Raw genomic sequence first — 7320 nt, forward strand, 5'->3', positions numbered from 1 at the left:
TCGTAGTTCCAAAGCCGGACAGCTCGGTCAGACGATTTTAAACCTGAAAAATCTGAATCTCTACCTGAAAAGGTTCAAGTTCAAGATGGAATCCCTGAGGGTAGTGATTTCCAGTCTGGAAGAGGGGGACTTCATGGTGTCAGTAGACCTAAAAGATGCTTACTTGCATGTTCCCATTTATCCTCACCAAGCTTATCTGAGATTCGCAGTACAGGATTGCCATTATCAGTTTCAGATGTTGCCGTTCGGACTCTCCACGGCACTGAGGGTATTCACCAAGGTGATGGCGGAGATGATGGTCCTCCTTCGTTAAAAAGGAGTCAATATAATTCCTTATCTGGACGATCTCCTGATAAAAGCGAGATCCGGGGAACAGTTGGTGCAGAACATCGCACTCTCCCTGTCAATACTCCAACAACACGGTTGGATCATGAATTTTCCAAAATCGTAGTTGGAACCGACGACAAGATTGTCCTTTTTAGGGCTGATTCTGGACACAGAAGTACGGAGAGTATTTCTTCCAATGGAAAAGGCTCTGGAAATCCAGAAAATGGTCAAACAAATATTGAAACCAACAAGTGTATTGATCTATCAATGCATTCGGTTGTTGGGGAAAATGGTAGCGGCCTACGACGCCATACAGTTTGGCCGATTTCATGCCAGAGTATTCCAGTGGGACCTGTTGGACAAGTGGTCCGGATCCCACCTACACCTGCACCGGAAAATAATCCTGTCGCCCAAAGCCAGGATTTTGCTCCTGTGGTGGCAACACAGTTCTCACCTACTAGAGGGACGCAGGTTTGGGATTCACGACTGGGTCCTAATAACCACGTATGCAAGTCTCCGAGGCTGGGGAGCTGTCACACAGGGGGAAAGCTTCCAAGGAAAATGGTCAATTCAGGAAGCCTGCCTTCACATAAACGTTCTGGAAATGAGAGCCATTTACAACGGCCTTCTACAAGCGGTACATCTTCTTCAAGATCCCGTGCAGATCCAGTCGGACAGTGTAACAGCAGTCGCGTACATAAACAGGCAAGGCGGAACGAAAAGCAGAGCGGCAATTTGCAGAGGTGACAAGTATTCTCCTCTGGGCAGAAAGACATGTTAGAGCTCTGTCAGCAATTTTCATTCCGGGAGTGGACAACTGGGAAGCAGACTTCCTCAGCAGACACGATCTCCATCCAGGAGAGTAGGGTCTTCGCAGAGGTGACAAGTCTTTGGGGAGTTCCTCAAGTAGACATGATGGCATCTCGTCTAAACAAGAAGCTTCAGAGATATTGTTCCAGGTCGAGAGACCCTCAAGCAATAGCAGTGGATGCTCTGGTGACCCAGTGGGTGTTTCGGTTGGTATATGTTTTCCCTCCACTTCCACTGATTCCAAAAGTTCTCAAAATAATAATAAGAACAAGAGTTTGAGCAATCTTCATTGCCCCAGACTGGCCAAGAAGGGCTTGGTATCCAGACCTTCAGGAGTTGCTCATAGAAGATCCTCGGCCTCTTCCTCCTCGAGAGGACCTACTACAGCAGGGGCCATGTGTGTATCAAGACTTACCGCAGCTACGTTTGATGGCATGGCTGTTGAGCGTCGGATCCTAGCCCGAAAGGGTATTCCCAAGGAAGTCATCCCCACTCTTATTCAGGCCAGGAAAGGAGTAACGTCTAAACATTACCACCGTATTTGGAGAAAATATGTGTCTTGGTGTGAATCCAAGAAGGCTCCTACGGAAGAGTTTGAGTTGGGACGTTTTCTCCATTTTCTGCAGGCGGGTGTGGATGCGGGCCTTAGATTGGGGTCAATCAAGGTCCAGATTGCGGCCTTATCAGTTTTCTTTCAAAAACAACTGGCCTCCTTTCCAGAAGTTCAGACATTCGTGAAAGGGTTCTGCACATCCAGCCTCCATTTGTGCCTCCAGTGGCCCCATGCGACCTTAATGTGTTGTTGCAGTTCCTTCAATCAGATTGGTTTGAACCTCTGCAGGAGATAGAATTGAAGTTTCTCACTTGGAAAGTGGTGATGCTTTTGGCCTTGGCATCCGCAAGGCGGGTGTCTGAGTTGGGGGCCTTGTCTCACAGGAGCCCTTACGTGATCTTCCATGAAGATAGGGCAGAGTTAAGAACTCGTCAACAATTTCTTCCAAAGGTGGTTTCGTGCTTCCACATAAACCAACCTATTGTGGTGCCAGTAGCTACTGACACTTTCACTGAGTCACAGTCTCTAGATGTGGTTAGAGCTTTGAAGATTTATGTCGCAAGAACAGCTTGATTACGGAAAACAGAGGCTCTGTTTGTCCTGTATGCTCCCAGCAAGATTGGGTGTCCTGCTTCTAAGCAGACTATTGCGCACTGGATCAGAGGGACAATTCAGCACGCTCATTCTATGGCAGGCTTGCCAGTACCGAAGTCGGTGAAAGCCCATTCTACTAGGAAAGGGCTCATCCTGGGCGGCTGCCCGGGGCGTCTCGGCTTTACAACTTTGCCGAGCAGCTACTTGGTCAGGGTCAAACACATTTGCTAAATTTTATGTTTGACACCTTGGCCGATGAGGACCTCAAGTTCGGTCAATCGGTACTGCAGGGTCATCCGCACACTCTCCCGCCCGTACTGGAGCTTTGGTATAACCCCATGGTACTGAAGTGGACCCCAGCATCCTCTAGGACGTAAGAGAAATAGGATTTTAATACCTACCGGTAAATCCTTTTCTCCTAGTCCGTAGAGGATGCTGGGCACCCAACCCAGTGCGTACTTTACCTGCAGTTTGTTCTTTATAGTTACACAAGTTGTGTTTCGTTTTCAGCATGTTTCTGTAAATGGTTCATGCCTGTTGGCGTGTCATGTTGAATGCCATGTTGTGCATGCCGGTGTGAGCTGGTATGAATCTCACTGTGACCGGAGAGACTAACCAGCCACACGTGTAATGGCGGCCATGGCACTGAAGGGGTTAACCCCTAGTGCCCGGCGCCATTATGGGGACAATGGGCGCTTGGCGCCAATTTTAAATGTATAGGGCGCTAGGCGCCAGGTGTTTAAAATGTTTACAAATGTAATATATATATTGTGCTATGAGGCACTGTGCCTGGGTATGTGGAGCCTGTGCAGGGCACAGGCTCAGTGTATATTTAAAGGGAAACACGTGTTTAAATGAAATGTATTTAAAGGAAAAATGCAGTTACTATAGCTGTCTGAATAATCATCTCCTGTCAGTAGGAAGTGGCATGCTAATGGCCCTGTCCTAGCAGAGAGGTGTGAATGACAAAACCTTTTGATGTGTAAGTTCCTTAGAGAAAGATGCTAATCACAGGGTCTATGGGCTTGGAACTCATGTACCTGATTTAATTGATATACGAACCCTGAATGGCAGATGCAGGAAGGAAGACTGTTTGTTTGTATTGTAGCCTTTCTTGTTGTAATCTCAAACACTGGGTTTGCCTGGAGATGTGAATGAGACATTTGTATTTTGAAGCTATGTGATAAATTTATCAATAGTGAATGTTAATCTGATACCAAACGTTGTCTGGGTGACAGGAAGGAGGATATTGTTTTATTGCACTTATCCCCTTTTGAAATGTAATTTATTTATTGGTATTTTGTAAAATATCCTGATTGGATAGAAAGGGCTCAGGGAGGACATGACCCCCTGTTGTACTGTGTGGAAAATTGACATAAAAAGGAGACCTGCGTGCCTCCAGATGGTATTGTATTGTACCATCTTCATTCTGCTGGAACATCTTGCTGTATGCTGTTGCCCCTAGCAATAGGGATGAGTCTTTTTTAAGGCTATTATTGAGCAAATAAACATCTGCCTCAAGAAGATTGCTTCATCTTGTGACCTACAGGGTTATGCCAAACATAGCCCCGTCCTCCGGCTGTCCAGGGAAGCACCTAACGTCTCCAAGTTCCGCCTTCCGCCAGCTACCGGTAGAGGCCTAGCAAGTGGCTAGTGGGGATTCGTCAACACCACACAGGTGTGGTAAGGCAGTGCGTTGGCACATACAGAGCAGAACTGTGGTTCCAAACGCCACGGCAGGTTAGGAGTTTGGTGGTGGCAGCATAAACCCGCCCACAAGGCAGGCGGTTACTGACGGTAAGCGGGAATCCCCTATGTGGCCAGGTCCCGTGTGACCTGAACCTTCCATTCTGTGCACAGGGGACGGGACGCGAAAGCGGTGAGTGCTTTCGTACGGAAACGTTCTGTCACACTCACCATTAGTATAAAAGTAAATCCTTTCCTCGAAATGTCCGTCTCCCTGGGCACAGTTCCTATAACTGAGGTCTGGAGGAGGGGCATAGAGGGAGGAGCCAGTTCACACCCTTGAAAAGTCTTAAAGTGCCCATGGCTCCTGTGGAACCGTCTATACCCCATGGTACTGAAGTGGACCCCAGCATCCTCTACGGACTAGGAGAAAAGGATTTATCGGTATTAAAATCCTATTTTTTTATGTTGCAATACAATACATCCACAGGATATAGGAAACAAAATTCCATCACCTACAAATCACAGATTAAAAAATAAAAATTAGAATAAAAACAGTCTGTAAAAGACCAAAGTGAAATTTCAAAAAGTGTCCAAATTTCCTGAAGGCTACTCACAGTACAGCAGTCGACGCGTTTCGGTCGGAATGACCTTTATCAAGACATTTGCTTTCTTATTAACCGAAGTGCTTTCAATATGGTTCTACCAAATAATAATTTAATAAAACAGGTTGCCCACCGTGATCTTCCTCACTCGCAGCTTTACATCAGCTGCTCCACTTTGCAAATCCTTACGGTGGCTCTCCGTGTCCCCAGAATCCATTTCACATTAGTCATCTAGTGTTCTAGCATCCTGCACCTGTCATAACCAGTGCAGTTCCTCTTTCCTGTCGTTGGTGTCACTCTCTGCTCTGGTGCTTCTAGCACACTCTGGTCTGTATCTCAGCTCTGAGATACAGACCAGAGTGTGCTAGAAGCACGAGACCCGAGGAACGGCCACTACATTTCTGAGACTGCGTACGATTGTGTGCTGCGTCTCTGTGAGAAGACAATTGGGAGTGCAACTTGGACGCATGCGCAGATATAATACTAAGGCTGTATGGGTGAGACATCGCCACTACGTCCACTGCTAAATCAAGCCCAACGCCCTCAACACCACCCCTTCATACATCTCTGATCTCTACTATATATATTCACCCTCTTAGCTCTGCTTTATAACGTTGAGTTGCCACATCACTGTAACCATCTGTCTCCCACCTGCAAGACCTGTCCCGTGCTGCTAGCCGCTTGCCGAATCCTCTGATTGGACTCTCCCTTACCCTTCAAATCTTTAAACGCAAACCCAGCTTTGTATTAGAGGTTACCCTACACTCCCACATGTATTACACACGCCGTAATCCTCACTCACAACAGTCCCAGGGGGAGGTGTATCAAAGCTTGGAGAAAGATAAAGTATCAGCCAGTCAGCTCCTAACTTCATTTTTCTGTAACATGGCAGTTAGGAGCTGATTGGCTGAAGCTTTAGCTCTCTCCAAGCTTTGATACATCTCCTTGCCACTCACTCTCTGCTCTTGTATAAGCTCTCCCTGACTTCTAATTATCATGTCCGCATATATTTTGTCGCCCTTCTAGGACCCAGTTTTCTGTTTGTCCTGGTTTTCTCACCAACCAGTGCCATAGTGCCTTACAAATCTATAAAAAAAAAATAACAACAAAAAAACGTTAAAACAGAAAAAAACAAAAACCGAAGGCCACACCAACAGATGAGATCGCTCCCGGATACCCTTTGGCCTGATGATTGTGGCTCGGGGGGCCTTGTGGTTGCCTGGCGGCAGGGGCAGTTGTACAGCCTCAGACTACTCCCCCTCCTGATAACGTTTCACGGATGCCCTAATACTCCTTTAAGTTCCCAATAAAAATCCTTTGTGACTGAACTTTTTTGCTGTCGGAATTCACCATGATCTCTGGGTGGCCAGATTTCTTTCCCATTTGCGCATGATCTGGGACTCTCATAATTCACACACAAATGGACTTTACTTAATTTTCGTTCTTAAACTGAGAAGTAAAACTAAACACCGCTGGCTGTCTGTAGAAGTTTAGAAACTTCCCTGTGTACTTTATGGTGACGAAACAGCGCTTGTGTAAGAAATAAGTTGTAGCAACATATAACCAGATGGAATGGATTAAAAACTCCCTTATTTAATTAATTCAAATATAAACATATAATTAAAATTAAAAAGGCAATTGCATATACAATAATATGATAAAATAATATTAATTTCATACATAAATTCCCTTTTCCGCTAGGTCATCAAGATATGTCGGCGATTCCGGTGGACGGGATGCCGGCAGTCAGAATACCGACGTTAGCATCCCGATGATCACGAGCCCGACGGGTGAGGTAAGTATTCTACCTCCCTCCCCACCCACCCACCTAATCCTCCCTTACCGCAGCCTAACCCTAACCTCCCCCTTTAGTGCCTATATCTAACCCCCCTCTTTCCGCAGCATAACCCTCCCCCTTAGTGCCTAACCCTAACAGACTCTCCCGCCCCTTCCCGTATCCTAACCCCACCCCCGCAACCTAACCTGATGTATTTCTTTGTCTTGGAAGAAGTAGTATTATTATTATTATTATTATGATTATCCTTTATATGGTGCCAAATAGGATCTGCAGCGCCCACTTACGGAGTAAATAAACACATAAGCAAAAGCAAGAAGACAGTGACTTACAATTCAATACATTATAGGACAAGTACAGGGTATATAAACATGGCTGCGTCAGCAGACAACACTGAAATAAGTATCAGGGTGGCAGAAAACCAAAGGATTTGGTGCCATCAAAAGGGCGTATTGAAGAGAAGATAGGTTAAGAAAGAGAAGGAAAAGCACATGAGGGAAGAGGACCCTGCTCGTGAGAGCTTACATTCTAAAGGGGAGGGGCACACAGATACGGGTGACACAGATGGGGTAGAAAGTGAGCATGGCCCACAGAGGACTTAGAATGAGAGAAGGCTGGGTTTGGTGAAGAAGTGTGTCTTGAGAGCCCATTTGAAGTTTTGTAGAGAGGTGGCGAGTCTGAGGGGGAGAGGTAGACAATTCCAGAGAAGGGGAGCAGCACGTGCAAAATCTTGGATGTGAGAGAGTAGTGGGTGAGGGCTTTGTGAGTGTAAGAAACTTGAAATGGATTCTGAAGGGGAAGTAGCCAACACAACACCCTCGTTCCCCCAACTGCAAAGCCTCTGGCTACGATGCCCTCGCCGTAGAATTCTGTAAGATAGAAACTAGTAACGGCCCATATTGTAGGTAAGCTTTCCAGGTTTACAGATGGGTCCACATTTATCTTGACCT

This window comes from Pseudophryne corroboree, chromosome 7, assembly GCF_028390025.1.
Source record: "Pseudophryne corroboree isolate aPseCor3 chromosome 7, aPseCor3.hap2, whole genome shotgun sequence".
Lineage (NCBI taxonomy): Eukaryota > Metazoa > Chordata > Amphibia > Anura > Myobatrachidae > Pseudophryne > Pseudophryne corroboree.